Source organism: Oncorhynchus gorbuscha, linkage group LG22 (genome assembly GCF_021184085.1).
Source record: "Oncorhynchus gorbuscha isolate QuinsamMale2020 ecotype Even-year linkage group LG22, OgorEven_v1.0, whole genome shotgun sequence".
NCBI lineage: Eukaryota > Metazoa > Chordata > Actinopteri > Salmoniformes > Salmonidae > Oncorhynchus > Oncorhynchus gorbuscha.
The window spans coordinates 12232991-12250715 of NC_060194.1; the positions used below are offsets into that span (position 1 = coordinate 12232991).

At 43.1% G+C, this 17725-nt stretch overlaps 1 protein-coding gene across 3 annotated transcripts in view; it reads right to left on the reverse strand.

The window, feature by feature from the left end:
* The window catches only part of LOC124010047 (retinoic acid receptor RXR-gamma-A-like), a 43288-nt gene that overhangs the window by 23679 nt on the left and 1884 nt on the right, over positions 1-17725 (reverse strand). The gene's annotated exons all lie outside the window — the stretch shown is intronic.

Consider the following 17725-nt stretch of genomic DNA (forward strand, 5'->3'; position numbering starts at 1 on the left):
AGCTCGAGCTGTTTTGCAAGGAGGAATGGGAAAAAAATTCAGTCTCTCGATGTGCAAAACTGATAGAGACATACCCCAAGCGACTTACAGCTGTAATCGCAGCAAAAGGTGGCGCTACAAAGTATTAACTTAATGGGGTTGAATAATTTTGCACGCCCAATTTTTCAGTTTTTGATTTGTAAAAAAAGTTTGAAATATCCAATAAATGTCATTCCCCTTCATGATTGTGTCCCACTTGTTGTTGATTCTTCACAAAAAAAGACAGTTTTATATCTTTATGTTTGAAGCCTGAAATGTCGCAAAGTTCAAGGGGGCCGAATTCTTTCGCAAGGCACTGTATGTGAAGCTAGCCACAATAAGGATTAGCCACAATAGTGGACTTTGCGCTTAGCCTTCAAAATAAGAAATGGCATAATTCTACTATTTGTATTCTGATGCATCACTGTCAATGACATACTTTTATTTTGATGGCAAACTGCAAATTCCACTATTGTGCCCGTGCCTACCCCTTATTGTGGCTAGCTTCACATAGATGGGTCCAAACACCATTAATCAAATAAGAACTGTCTTATAAATTAGGGTTATTTTAGATGATGACACCTAGGTATATAGTTAGCTAGCAAACTATAGCTCCTGAAACAGATGTCGTTTTGCTATGTTTTTGGGGAAGAACATTGTTTGCATCCATGAGCTAGCTAGCTTTTTTTTATGACCAGAAATGTAGGTGTGCGAGACAACTTTACAAGCATCATAGCATACGTATCGATGAATCGTTGTGACATATGAAATACGAGTGATAGTGTAATAAATGTGTAATAACTACTTAAAACGCGTTAAATTAGTATGTGACGTACAGTCATATTCGGGTCCTGATTGGTCAACAAGCTTATTTAACACGTGACGTGTATCTTTTTTGACACACAAAGACCCAAACGGCGTTCCAAAGAAATCCTGGTTGAGAATTAAACGACTGAACAAATGAACAACCAAGAACAACCAAGCAGCACAGCAAGTAATTGAAAGAAAAAGGTTTTGATTATGTTTTACTGGTAATGAGGACATACGTAAATGCCAACAAAATAAACTTTTTGGTCAGTGTGGTGTGTGTGTGTAACCGTTATTTAACTATGTAAGTCAGTTAAGAGCAATTTCTTATTTACAATGACGGCATACCCCGACCAAACCCAGACGGCTCTGGGCCAATTGTGCGCCGCCCTATGGGACTCCCAATCACTGCCGGATTTGATACAGCCTGAATTCGAACCAGGGACTGTAGTGACTCCTCTTGTACCGATGCAGTGCCGTAGACGTCCATGTGTGTGTGTGTTAACTATTTAACTGTACTAAAATGCTTAGAAGGCCGCTAAATGTTTCATATCGGTTGCGTTTTCTGGAGCAAGAAAAACATTGGATATCGGTATAGGTATATAAATGTGCTTAAAATGTCACATAATAAGTTGCATGAACTCACTCTGTGCAATAATTGTGTTTATCATTATTTTTGAATGACTACCTCATCTCTGTACCCCACAAATATAATTATCTGTAACATCCCTCAGTCAAGCAGTGAATGTCAAACACAGACTCAACCACAAAGAACAGGCAGATTTTCCAATGCCTCGCAAAGAAAGGCACCTATTGGTAGATAGGTAAATATTTAAAAAAGCAGACACTGAATATCCCTTTGAGCATGGTGAAGTTATTAATTACACTTTGGATGGTGTATCAATACACCCAGTCACTACAAATATACATGCGTCCTTCCTAACGCAGTTGCCGGAGAGGAAGGAAACCGCTCAGGGATTTCACCATGAGGTCAAAGGTAACTTTAAAACAGTTACAGCGTTGAATGGCTGTGATAAAAGAAAACTGAGGATGGATCAACAACATTGTAATTACTTCAAAATACTAACCTGAATGACATGGTGAAAGGAAGGAAAACTGTACATAATAAAAATATTCCAAAACATGCATCCTGTTTGCAATAAGGTACTGAAGTAAAATATAGCAAAAAATGTCCTGAATACAAAGCGCTATGTTTAGGGCAAATCCAGCACAACACATCACTGAGTCCTACTCTTCCAATTTTGAAGCACGGTGGTGGCTGCATCATGTTATGGGTATGCTTTTCATTGGCAAAAACTATGGATTATTTTGGGTTAAAAAGAAACTGAATAGAGCTAAGCACAGGCAAAATCCTAGAGGAAAACATGATTCAGTCTGCTTTCCAACAGACACTGGGAGACAAATTCACTTTTCAGCAGGAAAACCTCAAATGCAAGGCCAAATATACACTGGAGTTGCTTACCAAGGCGACATTGAATGTTCCTGAGTAGACTGAGTGCCCAGAAACACAGCTGTAATCGCTGCCAAAGGTGATTCTAACATGTATTGACTCAGGGGTGTGAACACTTTGATAACATTTCTAAAAAATGTTTTCACTTTGTCATTATGGAGTATTGTGTGTAGATGGGTGAGAGAAAAAAAATTATTCAGGCTGTAACACAACAAAATGTGGAATAAGTCAATGGGTATGAATGAGTATGAATACTTTCTGAATGCACTGTATTTTACTAACTGTCAAAGCCAGTAATGAGCATCAGGGACTGGTAGTTTCCATACATTTCCAACTCTGATTGGCTAACGTCTATTAAGTCACTTTCCATTTTTCCTCTGGAATCTTCAACACCTGTTATGATTCTCATGTCTGCAGCCGATCACCTCTGAGTTCTGCAGGGGGGTTTGACCCTTCCAATGGAGACAACGGGCTGGCAGCACATGATCATGTGTGTGTTACAAGCAGCTGTAGTGGTACACACACACACACAAATACACACTCACGCTCTCTCTTTACACATCCCCCCCCGTGATATTAATGCTTGCTCAATGTCACATTCCAACAGGAAAGAGGCCCCTCACTCTCACACATAAGTACACACACATTTGTTTTACTATCTTTGTTGGGACCGAACAGTTGATCCCCATTCAAAATCCTATTTTCCCTAACCCTGAATCTAAACCTTAACCCCTAACCCGATGTTATGTTTGTCATTGGAAGGAGTAGACCAAGGTGCAGCGTGGTAGGCATGCATCTTTCTTTTATTGATGACACCGAGAAAAACAAAGAAGAAAAAAAACGAAACGCACATTTCTGTAGGGCTGGAAAGCAACAGTACAAAAACAAGATCCCACAAACTAAGTTGGAAAAAAGGCTGCCTAAGTTTGATCCCCAATCAGAGACAACGATAGACAGCTGCCTCTGATTGGGAACCATACCCGGCCAACAAAGAAATAGAAAACATAGATTGCCACCCTAGTCACACCCTGACCTAACCAAATAGAGAATTAAAAGGATATCTACGGTCAGGGCGTGACACCCTAATTGAACCCTAACATAACCCCTAAGCCTAACAAAGCCTTTTTCCTTGTGGGGACCGGCAAATTGTCAGAATTTTCTTTGTTTTACTATCCTTGTAAGGACTTCTGGTCCTCACAAGGATATTAAAACCAAAAACACGCACACACATGAATGTACTTGAGTATGCCACCATACAAACATCATCTGGCTTAAGGTGGTTTTATTTATTAATTTATTAAGAGATACAGAACGTATCACTATAATCATTTCTATTGGTGAGCTCTTCAAGTAAATCACATAAACAGTGTTTAAGCCTGTAGCCTCCAGGCCCGAGGGGTATCCTACGGAGCAAGCTAGATCTACTCAGTGTTTTCTAAAGCTAACCAGCTTCCGTTACCTACCCATTCCAGCTCAGGCTTCATCCGTACTATGACAGTGGATATTGCTCGTCCACCTGCCGCTAATGTTTAATTTAACCTTTATTTATCTAGGCAAGTCAGATAACTCTAGTGACTCCCCATCCCGGGTCCGGGAGCGTAATCATCGACCGACACTAATTAGCATAACTCAACGGCCATAAATATTACTAGAAAATATTCCTATTCATGAAAATCACAAGTGAAATATACTGAGACACAGTTTTGCCTTTTGTTAATCACCCTGTCATCTCAGATTTTGAAAATATGCTTTCACAGACAAAGCTAGACAAGCATTTGTGTAAGTTTATCGATAGCCTAGCATAGCATTTTGTCCAGCTAGCAGCAGGTAACTTGGTCACGGAAATCAGAAAAGCAATCAAATTAAATTGTTTACCTTTGATGAGCTTCAGCTGTTTTCACTCACGAGATTCCCAGTTAGATAGCCAATGTTCATTTTTTTCCCAAAATATTATTTTTGTAGGCGAAATAGCTCCGTTTATTCTTCACGTTTGGCTGAGAAAAATTACGGAAATTACGGTCACGAAAATGCAGAAAAATATCCCAAATTAGCTCCATAATATCGACAGAAACATAATATATCCACCGGGACAATTGGTTTTTCGGTAGGACCGATTGGAAAAATGGCTACCTCTGTATTTTACGAGAGAATCACTCTGAGAGCCATCAGGTGACCACTTACACAATGTAGCCGCTTACGGGTATTCTTCAACATAAATGCGTAAAACTACGTCACAATGCTGTAGACACCTTGGGGAATACGTAGAAAAAAGTAATCTGGTTGATAGCCCATTCACTGCTCAATAGGGATGCATTGGAACGCAGCGCTTTCAAAACATGAGGCACTTCCGGATTGGATTTTTCTCAGGCTTTCGCCTGCAATATCAGTTCTGTTATACTCACAGACAATATTTTTACAGTTTTGGAAACTTTAGAGTGTTTTCTATCCCAAGCTGTCAATTATATGCATATTCTAGCATGTTGTCCTGACAAAATATCCCATTTACTATGGGAACATTATTTTCCCAAAAATTAAAATACTGCCCCCTAGTCACAAAAGGTTATTAAGAACAAATTCTTATTCTACAATGACGGCCTTCCCCGGCCAAACCTGGACGACGCTGGGCCAATTGTGCTTCACCCTATGGGACTCCCAATCACAGCCAGATGTGATACCACCTGGATTTAAACCAGGGACTGTAGTGACATCTCTTGCACTGAGATACAGTGCCTTAAGACCGCTGTGCCACTCTAGCAGGCTAACTGCGCGTGCATGTCACAGGTGGCTAGTCGATCACTGAACTCTTCATTGAGACAATGCTTGAACATCAATGCATTGGCAAGTCAATTTCAGTTGTGCCGAAATCTAAATTGAATTAAAGTTAACTTGCAAATTCAACAGGTTACGGTGTGAAATAGACTTTTAGAAGTGCAATCTTTATTTTATTACTTTGGTTATCAATGCACAAGCACCTTTTTTTCCCCACTCCAATCGATAAAATATTTGCATTGAATCATACAAATTAATAAAATATTGTCTTCCTCAAATGAAGTGGATGATGATGATGCAATCCTTGCGGGAGGGAGGGAATCTGATTGAAGTGGTCCTCAACTCGTGGCTCAGACACTTCAATCAGGATAAATGTAGTTAGCCCTGAGTTAGCCTGCTCCGGAGCAGGTTAGTTCTGAAAGACTCGTTGACACAGAAATGTACCTGACTAAAAGGTGAGCCACTTTCATTGGTACCAATCATCCCAAGTTGCACTCAGAGTTGACCAACTTTACCTCGCTAACTCCTCAAACATTTTTAGTATAGGGCTCTGACAAACAAAATGGGTCCACACTCAAAAAGATGACACATAAAGCTTACTTCCGTAAGGCTCTGGTCTGGCCTGAAGATATTCACAAAGCCTCTCAGTAAAAGTTAATTATTATCTGAGAGGCAAAACTGATCCTAGACCAGCCCTGGTATTGTGTGTGGAGACAGAGCCCACTCATTCCTGTCAAAATGAAGATAATGTCGGATCAATCAGGGACCGTATAATCCTCTTACCCCCTGGTAAGCATCTCCAACCTGGTTATTTACAGCACGCCCAGCTGTCAATGTGTGTGTAGGGAATGAATAGTTGATGATGTCTGTTAGGCCCCAGCTTCTATCAGAGGCAACATCTCATCTCTCTCAGAGTGACTGGGCCATTATGTTACAGATGAGGCTTTATACACAGCGAAACAAACAGAGAAATTACAAGTCAACTGAATAAACACAGCTGGTAGGAGAGCAGCACTAATGTCATTTCACTAAGTTGGTGTATATTCAAACATCAAATAATTACAGAGCATACTGTGCAAGACATATGCCTTGGTAGGCATATCAAATACACTGTTTCAAATAATATAGGCTACCCCAAAATCAAATGTATAATATAATGTAGAAGCAGAAATATGGTTATATTATTACATATAATGTGTATGAAAGACAGGAGAGGATTTTCAATGTCATGTTAAAATGATGTCAGTCCCAAGAGAGTGTGCAGCTTCCTGAAACACTGTAGAGACCTTCACCGGTCCTGTTCCAAAACGGGAATATCCCACTGGGGCGGCAGGTAGCAGCCCCCATGGGTTAGAGCGTTGGGCCAGTAACAGAAAGGTTGCTGGATTGAATCCCAAAGCTGTCAAGGTAAAAAAAATATATAATGTCGTTCTGCCCCTGAACAAGGCAGTTAACCCCCTGGTTCCCGGTAGGCCGTCATTGTGAATAAGAATTTGTTCTTAACTGACATGCCTAGTTAAATAATGGTAAAATAAAAAAATCCAGACCCAATATGCATCAATTATTTTTTTACAATATAGAGACCCGTTCTGAACGCACAGATGATAACTAGACCCGTTCCGTATACACCTAGTCAGATCCTTACCCAGTCCGATCCGAGTGAGGGAAGCAGGAGAAAAATACACGTACCGGTAAGCTACTTTATTAACCGGAGCTGATAAAGCGTGAGGAGAGGAGGTAGAGGTGATGCTCTAGCAGGGACCATACTGTGTGCGTCAGCTACTGTGAGTGTGAGCGAGTGACATGGGGAACGTGGAGGAGGGATAGAGAGAAACGAGAGACCGCAACCAACCAAGCCGACTCGCGTTATAGTAGACTAATAACTGCCATATCTAGGTTATTTTATCATCCAATATGATGACGTAGTACCTGTCTTGACTGCATCAAACCGGGAGAAGCTAGTTAAGCTAGCTAACTTTAGCTAGCTAGGCTAACTGAGGCTGCTGTGCGTGCACGTTCTCATAGTTACAAATAACTCAATTCGGAATATAAAGTAGCAGCCTACATGTTGGCTCTTGTTCGGTAAAGCCTATCCTTCTCCTTTAACTTTGAATTCTATTGATTAAATACTGTAACGTTATCGCCTAACTTTTTCCACACACGGTTGGCTCTATGACTGTAGCCTTGTGCCGCTTTGATGACTTATGATTGGCCAACAACAACAACAAGCTACACACTCTCGTGAAAAGCAAAGAACAGCAGCATAAATTATACACACTTTCTCTATCTACTGCAGCAGTCTGGTTTAAATTGTTTTTTTTTACACATAACGAGACCCGTGACAATCATATCAGATCCGACAAAGACCCGTGACATTATTTACAATTCTGTATCCGGACCTGCTCGGACATGCTGTGTACACACACTCAGTATCTGTCCTGCGTCTTAAGGGATTTAGCCTAAAAAAGGAGGGAATTCTATCCTGTCGGGTGGGCTCTCAAACACCCAGTGGGGCCTTGAATTGCTTTTTCGTTAAAGTCTCTTGCAGACTTTTCTCTGTCGAAATGACAGAAGATGCAGCCAAGCTCTAAGTATGTGAGGAGACAGAAAGGACATAGCGAGTCCTTTCAGTCCAAGTCAAAGCATCACATTCATTGGTAAAACACCTCAGTGTTACATGGGAAGACACAGTAACGTTGCTAATGGTTACTAATGGGAATATAGAGTCAACTACTGATATACTGTGTATGTAGTGGCCCGAGACTACTTGAACTCTATGCGGAGGTGGCACTTTTTCGGCACTCCATTTTCTATCTCATATAATGTCGTATCGTATCTCGTATAATATGGCATAATGTACTGTAACCAAGGCAGAGTACCTCTCTAGTATCATACTAAACTGCACCATTTGACTGTTATCATATTACCTACACTACATTGTAGTTTGACTCTTTAATTGTTAAATTATCTGTAATCATACCAATCTAAATGTGTGTTTTTTTATAACTATTTTGACTATTCAGCAGCACCGTCATTATAACAGGCATGACACATGTAACTTACAGCTGTTTATGTATTTACACAAACAGCCTTGGACATGTGACAGTGACATAAGGCGATTACAAATGCATTACATTTACATTTAAGTCATTTAGCAGACGCTCTTATCCAGAGCGACTTACAAATTGGTGCATTCACCTTAAGACATCCAGTGGAACAGTCACTTTACAATAGTGCATCTAAATCTTAAAGGGGGGGGTGAGAGGGATTACTTATCCTATCCTAGGTATTCCTTAAAGAGGTGGGGTTTCAGGTGTCTCCGGAAGGTGGTGATTGACTCCGCTGTCCTGGCGTCGTGAGGGAGTTTGTTCCACCATTGGGGGGCCAGAGCAGCGAACAGTTTTGACTGGGCTGAGCGGGAGCTGTACTTCCTCAGTGGTAGGGAGGCGAGCAGGCCAGAGGTGGATGAACGCAGTGCCCTTGTTTGGGTGTAGGGCCTGATCAGAGCCTGGAGGTACTGAGGTGCCGTTCCCCTCACAGCTCCGTAGGCAAGCACCATGGTCTTGTAGCGGATGCGAGCTTCAACTGGAAGCCAGTGGAGAGAGCGGAGGAGCGGGGTGACGTGAGAGAACTTGGGAAGGTTGAACACCAGACGGGCTGCGGCGTTCTGGATGAATTGTAGGGGTTTAATGGCACAGGCAGGGAGCCCAGCCAACAGCGAGTTGCAGTAATCCAGACGGGAGATGACAAGTGCCTGGATTAGGACCTGCGCCGCTTCCTGTGTGAGGCAGGGTCGTACTCTGCGGATGTTGTAGAGCATGAACCTACAGGAACGGGCCACCGCCTTGATGTTGGTTGAGAACGACAGGGTGTTGTCCAGGATCACGCCAAGGTTCTTAGTGCTCTGGGAGGAGGACACAATGGAGTTGTCAACCGTGATGGCGAGATCATGGAACGGGCAGTCCTTCCCCGGGAGGAAGAGCAGCTCCGTCTTGCCGAGGTTCAGCTTGAGGTGGTGATCCGTCATCCACACTAATATGTCTGCCAGACATGCAGAGATGCGATTCGCCACCTGGTCATCAGAAGGGGGAAAGGAGAAGATTAATTGTGTGTCGTCTGCATAGCAATGATAGGAGAGACCATGTGAGGTTATGACAGAGCCAAGTGACTTGGTGTATAGCGAGAATAGGAGAGGGCCTAGAACAGAGCCCTGGGGGACACCAGTGGTGAGAGTGCGTGGTGAGGAGACAGATTCTCGCCACGCCACCTGGTAGGAGCGACCTGTCAGGTAGGACGCAATCCAAGCGTGGGCCGCGCCGGAGATGCCCAACTCGGAGAGGGTGGAGAGGAGGATCTGATGGTTCACAGTATCGAAGGCAGCCGATAGATCTAGAAGGATGAGAGTAGAGGAGAGAGAGTTAGCTTTAGCAGTGCGGAGGGCCTCCGTGATACAGAGGAGAGCAGTCTCAGTTGAATGACTAGTCTTGAAACCTGACTGATTTGGATCAAGAAGGTCATTCAGAGAGAGATAGCGGGAGAGCTGGCCAAGGACGGCACGTTCAAGAGTTTTGGAGAGAAAAGAAAGAAGGGATACTGGTCTGTAGTTGTTGACATCGGAGGGATCGAGTGTAGGTTTTTTCAGAAGGGGTGCAACTCTCGCTCTCTTGAAGACGGAAGGGACGTAGCCAGCGGTCAGGGATGAGTTGATGAGCAAGGTGAGGTAAGGGAGAAGGTCTCCGGAAATGGTCTGGAGAAGAGAGGAGGGGATAGGGTCAAGCGGGCAGGTTGTTGGGCGGCCGGCCGTCACAAGACACGAGATTTCATCTGGAGAGAGAGGGGAGAAAGAGGTCAGAGCACAGGGTAGGGCAGTGTGAGCAGAACCAGCGGTGTCGTTTGACTTAGCAAATGAGGATCGGATGTCATCGACCTTCTTTTCAAAATGGTTGACGAAGTCATCTGCAGAGAGGGAGGAGGGGGGGAGGGGGAGGAGGATTCAGGAGGGAGGAGAAGGTGGCAAAGAGCTTCCTAGGGTTAGAGGCAGATGCTTGGAATTTAGAATGGTAGAAAGTGGCTTTAGCAGCAGAGACAGAGGAGGAAAATGTAGAGAGGAGGGAGTGAAAGGATGCCAGGTCCGCAGGGAGGCGAGTTTTCCTCCATTTCCGCTCGGCTGCCCGGAGCCCTGTTCTGTGAGCTCGCAATGAGTCATCGAGCCACGGAGCGGGAGGGGAGGACCGAGCCGGCCTGGAGGATAGGGGACATAGAGAGTCAAAGGATGCAGAGAGGGAGGAGAGGAGGGTTGAGGAGGCAGAATCAGGAGATAGGTTGGAGAAGGTTTGAGCGGAGGGAAGAGATGATAGGATGGAAGAGGAGAGAGTAGCGGGGGAGAGAGAGCGAAGGTTGGGACGGCGCGATACCATCCGAGTAGGGGCAGTGTGGGAGGTGTTGGATGAGAGCGAGAGGGAAAAGGATACAAGGTAGTGGTCGGAGACTTGGAGGGGAGTTGCAATGAGGTTAGTGGAAGAACAGCATCTAGTAAAGATGAGGTCGAGCGTATTGCCTGCCTTGTGAGTAGGGGGGGAAGGTGAGAGGGTGAGGTCAAAAGAGGAGAGGAGTGGAAAGAAGGAGGCAGAGAGGAATGAGTCAAAGGTAGACGTGGGGAGGTTAAATGCATGTGGTAATAGGCGTTCGAATCACCATTTCATACATGTTCACCGTCATTCCATGGATCATTATTGAGTCCGTTTTCTAAGTATGTTGTAACATCAGTCGCAATGCATAAAGTCATTAGCTACATTACAAATGGGCTCCTGCTGTACAGAAACCCTGGTCTGCTGAGCTCTCTCTCTCTCTCTCTCTCTCTCTCTCTCTCTCTCTCTCTCTCTCTCTCTCTCTCTCTGCATAGGAGGCTTACATTTCCATCCTGGTGTCTATTTCATGTACTGATTAACAGAGGAGGGGGGTGATGAGGGGGAGTAGTGGTGGGGGGGCTGTCATATGCCATGTGGCCAGGGGGTAGCAGAGGACGGGCCCGCCGTCTGTGGATTTCGGAGAGGGAGTGTGTACGTGTGTGTGTTATGTACCTGTGTGTGTGTGTGTGTGTGAGTGTGCATTATGTAGATGCCTTTGTGTGTTGCGTGGGGGGTCTGATGGTGGACTGTGCCAGTTGTTGCAGGATTAAAGAGGATTATCTTGGGATGGGTCCTGGAGGACACAGTGTATTGATGCTGATCTATAGAGCTACTGAACAGAACTGTATCTGTCTCCAAGGCTTCACGTGTCTGTTGGGGCTACTGTGTCATCAATGATCTTTTTCTCTAAGAAACCGTCTGCTATGTCTGACCCCAATTGAACTCGCACAACAAAAACAAGCTGATAAACATCTCTACATTGAGACGTTATGTTGTAATACAAGAAGTTACTGTATGACATAGTAGTATAGTGACTATCTATATGATATACTGGCTAGTCTATTGAATTCCCCAATCATCCTACAAGAGGCTACAACATTATGAAGTTTACATAAAGAGTGAAGCCAACCTCGAGCCCCTCTCGATCTGTGGAACTGCACTATACTGAAGCCCTAGGATTGGCCCAGACTGGGGCAGAAAAAATGACAATTAGATAAGGGAACTGATTCAGAATCACAAGCCTGCCAGTGTATAGATCAGTCGCCACAGAGCATAGTGCCTGGCCCTGACTCTATTTCTGTCCAGACTATTTCTGAGTTCCCTATTCAGAAAGAAAGAAAGAAAGAAAGAAAGCAAAGGAGAGAGAGGGGCAACAAATGACAATAAAATGAAAAAATGAAGAACAGAATGGTGTATGTAGGATTGAGAAGGATGGTTATAGCATCCAAACACAATGAGTCAGGTGGAGGAGTGTAGCCCACAGCAGCAAGCGCATTGGAAACCATAGAGCATGGTAGGAACCAGGTAATGATGACAAGACAGATAGAGACCTGAGGCTGTTCCTATAGGATGGATCTAGGTCAGACAGAAAGCAGAGGGTCCTGGGTAATTAAACTAGATACTAACACACATAAGACATAGTTGGGCGGACGGAGGGAATGAAACACAGACACACACAACTTCAGCGTTCTCACACGCACCCACATGTACAAACACACAGTTTCGACAAGTACCAAGCTACATACTGATAGCTGATAAGAAACAGGTGTGTTGTTGAATGCCAAGCAAGAGAGGGAGAGGGAGAAAGAGAGCGAGAGAGAGAAGGACTGAAGGTGCCACCTGATCTCCCCACTCTCTTCCCTCTCTTTATCTCCTAACCCCTTTCCAAACACAGCAGCACATAGAGGGCCTCTCAGCGCCCAGGACCCAAAACACCATGGGTCTTGTACTACCCATTAAAGGACATCATCAAATAATTGTCAATGAAACATTAGCCCCATGTTTGGCCATTGGATCCCTCTGTGTCTGTGGAGAGATGGAGGGAGGAAGAGGGAGAAACAAAGAGAGAGAGAGAGAGGTATTGAGAAGGGAGAGCTACGACTCCTCCCGGCAGGTCTTCGTTCCCTGGAGGAGAGGCAGAAGTGGATACTACATTTTTTCAGCACCGCTCAAATAGCACTGAAGGAATCAACATCAGTTCATGTGGCTTCACCCCAGACAGACAGCCTAACTTGGTCTACTGAAGATGTTTTTAAGTCTATCTCTTCTATATCCGTCTGTCCATCTGTCCATCTATATGTTTGCTCATCTGCTGTCTGTCTGGCTCTCTGTCTGTCACCCGTCCGTCCGTCTTGTCTGTCTGTGAAGCCCCATATGAACTGAGGCTGATTTATTCAGTGATATTAGGAAGTCTCAACACTGAAATCACGCTGCCATCCCAGTTCTATACAGTTTTGGGGCAATTAAGTGGGCGTAAGTAGGAAGGATGTGTGCTAGTGTTATATATTTATAAATAGTGAACAAAGTATAACTGGGGGACTTTTTTTTAGGTTTCCGAGGAATCTGAACGACTTATTCATAACCTCTTCTTACTATGCTGCTGCTGAATATAATTCATTGTCATCTGTTTAAAAACCTGGGTCTAAATGTTTTACTACATCATTTCCCTGTGATTTTCAAAATTACATATATGTAACAACCTTTTTTCAGGGATGGGAAACTTGTAGGCCTGCAGACAAAAACAAAATTATATATACAGTACCAGTCAAAAGTTTGGACACACCTACTCATTACGTTGTAGAATAATAGTAAGGATATCAAAACTATGAAATAACACATACTGTATGGAATCATGTAGTAACCAAAAATACATATTCAATGTAACCTTTGCCTTGATGACAGCTTTGCACACTCTTGGCATTCTCTCAACCAGTTTCATGAGGAATGCTTTTCCAACAGTCATGAAGGAGTTCCCACATATGCTGAGCATTTGTTGGATGCCTTTCTTTCACTCTGCGGTCCAACTCATCCGAAACCATATCAATTGGGTTGAGGTCAGTTAATTGTGGAGTCCAGGTCATCTGATGCAGAACTCCATCAATCTCCTTCTTGGTCAAATAGCCCTTACACAGCCTGGAGGTGTGTTCTGGGTCATTGTCCAGTTGATAGTCCCACTAAGCGCAAACCAGATGGGATGGCGTATCACTGCAGAATGCTGTGGTAGCCATGCTGGTTAAGTGTGCCTTAAATTCTAAATAAATCACTGACAGTGTCCCCAGCAAAGCACCATCACACCTCCTCCTCCATGCTTAACGGTGGGAACCACACATGTGGAGATCATCCGTTCACCTACTTTGCGTCTCACAAAGACACAGTGGTTGGAACCAAACATCTCTAATTTGGAGTCATCAGACCAAAGAACAGATTTCCACCGGTCTAATATCCATTGCTCGTGTTCCTTGGCCCAAGCAAGTATCTTCTTCTTATTGGTGTCCTTTAGTAGTGTTTTTTGTTGTTGCAGCAATTCGAACATAGAGGTCTGATTCACACAGTCTCCTCTGAACAGTTGATGTTGAGATGTGTCTGTGACTTGAACTCTGTGAAGCATTTGTTTGGGCTGAAATCTAAGGTGCAGGTAACTCTAATGAACTTATCCTCTGCAGCAGAGGTAACTCTGTGTCTTCTTTTCCTGTGGCGGTCCTCATGAGAGCCAGTTTCATCATAGCACTTGATGGTTTTTGCAACTGCAAGTTCATGAAGTTTTCCGGATTGACTGACCTTCATATCTTACAGTCATGATGGACTGTCATTTCTCTTTTCTTATTTAAGCTGTTCTTGCCATAATATAGACTTTGTCTTTGACCAAATATGGCTATTTTCTGTATACCACCCCTACCTTGTCACAACTGTACTAATTGGCTAAAATGGATTAAGAAGGAAAGAAATTCCACAAATTAACTTTTAACAAGGCACATCTGTTAATTGAAATGCATTCCAGCTGACTACATCATGAAGCTGGTTGAGAGAATGCCAAGAGAGTGCAAAGCTGTCATCAAGGCAAAGGGTGGCTACTTTGAAGAATCTCAAATATAAAATATATTTTTAACACTTTTTTTTGTTAACTACATGATTCCATGTGTTATTTCATAGTTTTTATGTCTTCACTATTATTATACCATGTAGAAAATAGTAAAAATAAAGAAAACCGTGGTCTCAACTTACCGTTGAGAGTTAGAATAATATAATATACAAGGTGCAATTTCGAAATTTGGTTGTGTATCAGCAGTCACTCAATTAGCCCATGTCGGCATTTTTTTTTTAGATTGGTAAATTAGTTTAGCAGCCAGCTCTCTAAACTTGTAGTGAGCAAGTTTGAATTACCGATCTAGGTGGGGCCATTGATCATCAGTTATCGTATAAAAAACTGCAAACATTTTCCTCCACCTTATGGCAAATTGTGTAGAATTGTAGGAAATTAGCTGTAAACCTGCACATTATTCTCTCCGTCCAATGGCAAAATTAGTAGAATTGCATGAAATAAGTTATGAAATTGCAAAACTCTCTTCGCTATCACGAGGGGGGGCCGCTAAAATGTGTTGCTCGCAAGGTGGAGGGCGTATATGGATGTGGGTACACAGACCCAGGAGCTACTGCGACCCCTCATGATGAGTTCCACTTTTGTTGTGGCCCGCACCCCCATCAAAGTTGCCCATCCGTGCTTTAAAAAAAAAAACCTAGGCAGCACTGAGAAGGATGTCAATGGTCAATGGTCTCTGCCGCTCTGACTTTGCTCGTTCATATTTACATTTACATTTAAGTCATTTAGCAGACGCTCTTATCCAGAGCGACTTACAAATTGGTGCGTTCACCTTATGACATCCAGTGGAGCAGCCACTTTACAATAGTGCATCTAAATCTTTTAAGGGGGGGGGGTGAGAAGGATTACTTTATCTTATTCTAGGTATTCCTTAAATATAGTTATATATTCTTAATTCCGTTGATTTACTTAGATGTGTGTGCGTTGTGTGTATTGTTGTGAAATTGTTGGATATTACTGCACTGTTGGAGCTAGAAACACAAGCATTTCGCTACACCCGCAATAACATATACTACACACATGTATGTGACCAATACATTTTGATATGATTTGAGAGGATATGTCTATTACAAATTCTACTACTCAGGTTCAGAGTTGCGGATTTACCTGATAGTTCTAGTTCTGCTTTTACAACCCCAACAGTATTGTCATATTTTGGCCGAAATAATATAAGAGTTGCTGTTAATAGTGAAGTTATCCTCAGATAGCCTGGCATAAGAATACACGATAGTTGACATGCAGCTTAAATACACCTTCAAGTCGTTTGAAATGCATGAATGGTGCTATTAAATGCATATTTTCAGTAATCGTATAGCCTCAAACCATTCTCTTGCATTCTCTGAGAGGCTCAGTCAGTGGACGAGAGTATTAGTAGCCTTGTGTTGTTAAAAGGGCTGATCCCAAGTCAGCCTTCCTAATCACCATTGGCAGTAAAAACCCTAATGACTTGGCCACATGAATTCTCATTCTCTTTGACTGCTTGCTGCATGAAGAGATCAGCACACTCACAGGCGTGACCATAGAGCCAACATGGCTGCTTCCTACTCAACTACAATGTGTTCTTCCATTGTATTGGGGGGTAGCAGGTAGGGCTCCCGAGTGGTGCAGCGGTCTAAGGCACTGCATCTCAGTGCTAGAGGTGTCACTACAGACCCTGGTTCAATCCTGGGCTGTATAGGTGTCACTACAGACCCTGGTTCAATCATGGGCTGTATGACAACCGGCTGTGATTGGGAGTCCCATAGCGCAATTGGCCCAGCATCGGCCGGGGTAGGGTATGTCGTGGTAGGCCATCATTGTAAAATAATCATTTGTTCTTAACTTCCTTGTTTAGTTAAATAAAGGTTAAATAAAAAATAAAAAGGTAGCCTAGCAGTTAAAGCGTTGGCCCAGCAACCGAAAGGCCAGAAGGTGAAAAAAAATCTGTCGATGTGCCCTTGAGCAAGGCACCTAACTAATTTCTCCAGGTTCGCCATTGATAATGCCTAAGCCTGGCCGTGACCCCTTTCTCTGAGGGTGTCTCAGGGAGAGTTGAGGATACGCGAAAAAAAAAACACATTCCCAATTCACACGTGTTAAATACACACTTGTACATGTGTGAAATAGGACAAAGATAAGCACCCACAAAATGATGATTATATGTGCTCCTAGTTGTCTAATCAATTAAATCATTCAATATACGTTTTGGTTTTTAATTAGTAAAGTCGTTTTCTAAGTTAACTTTCAATGTCCCACAGGAGCTGCTGATTGTCTTTCACGTTTTCATTTTGGTTGGACTATCCAGGTAGACCCAGTGGGTGGACCTTTTCCTCTTCACTGATACACACATCCCACTGAGCACAAACATCCTTTCAACGTTTTGATTGTAATTTTATTGAGTTGTCAACTAGCGGAAATTCAACGTGAAATCACCAAGACTTTGAACCATGTCATTGGATTTACTGTAGGTTCAAAGTTGGGTGGGAAAAAAATGACAAAACCCAGAAGTTACTTGACATTGATGCCTTTTTGCAAATCCAATCAGCTTCCCACATTTATCCAACATCGTCGCATTGATTTATTTTGTTGAAAGGACGTGGAAACAACATTGATTCAACCAGTTTGTGCCCAGTGGGATAAGAGCAGTAGTCTGACCAATGCAAAGTTCAAATAAAGCAAAGTCCACTGTTGCAGAGGAGACAAAACCGGGATGAACCCATAAAGACAAACTTGCCTAATACTGATTTGTTCACATGAGAGAGCGAGAGAGACTCTGCATGCAGAATTCTGCAAAAATATTGTCCGTGTACAACGTAAAACACCAAATAATGCATGCAGAGCAGAACTAGGCTGATACCCTCTAATTATCAAAATCCAGAAGAGCCGTTAAGTTCTACAACCACCTAAAAGGAAGTGATTCCCAAACCTTTAATAACAAAGCCGTCACTTACAGAGAAATTAACCTGGAGAAGAGTCCCCTAAGCAAGCTGGTCCTCGGGCTATGCTCATAAACAAACAGGCCCCACAGAGCCCCAACACAGCAACACAATTAGACCCAACCAAATCTTAAGAAAACAAAAAGATAATTACTTGACACATTGGAAAGAATTAACAAAACAAACTGAGCAAACTAGAATGCTATTTGGCCCTAAACAGAGAGTACACAGTGGCAGAATA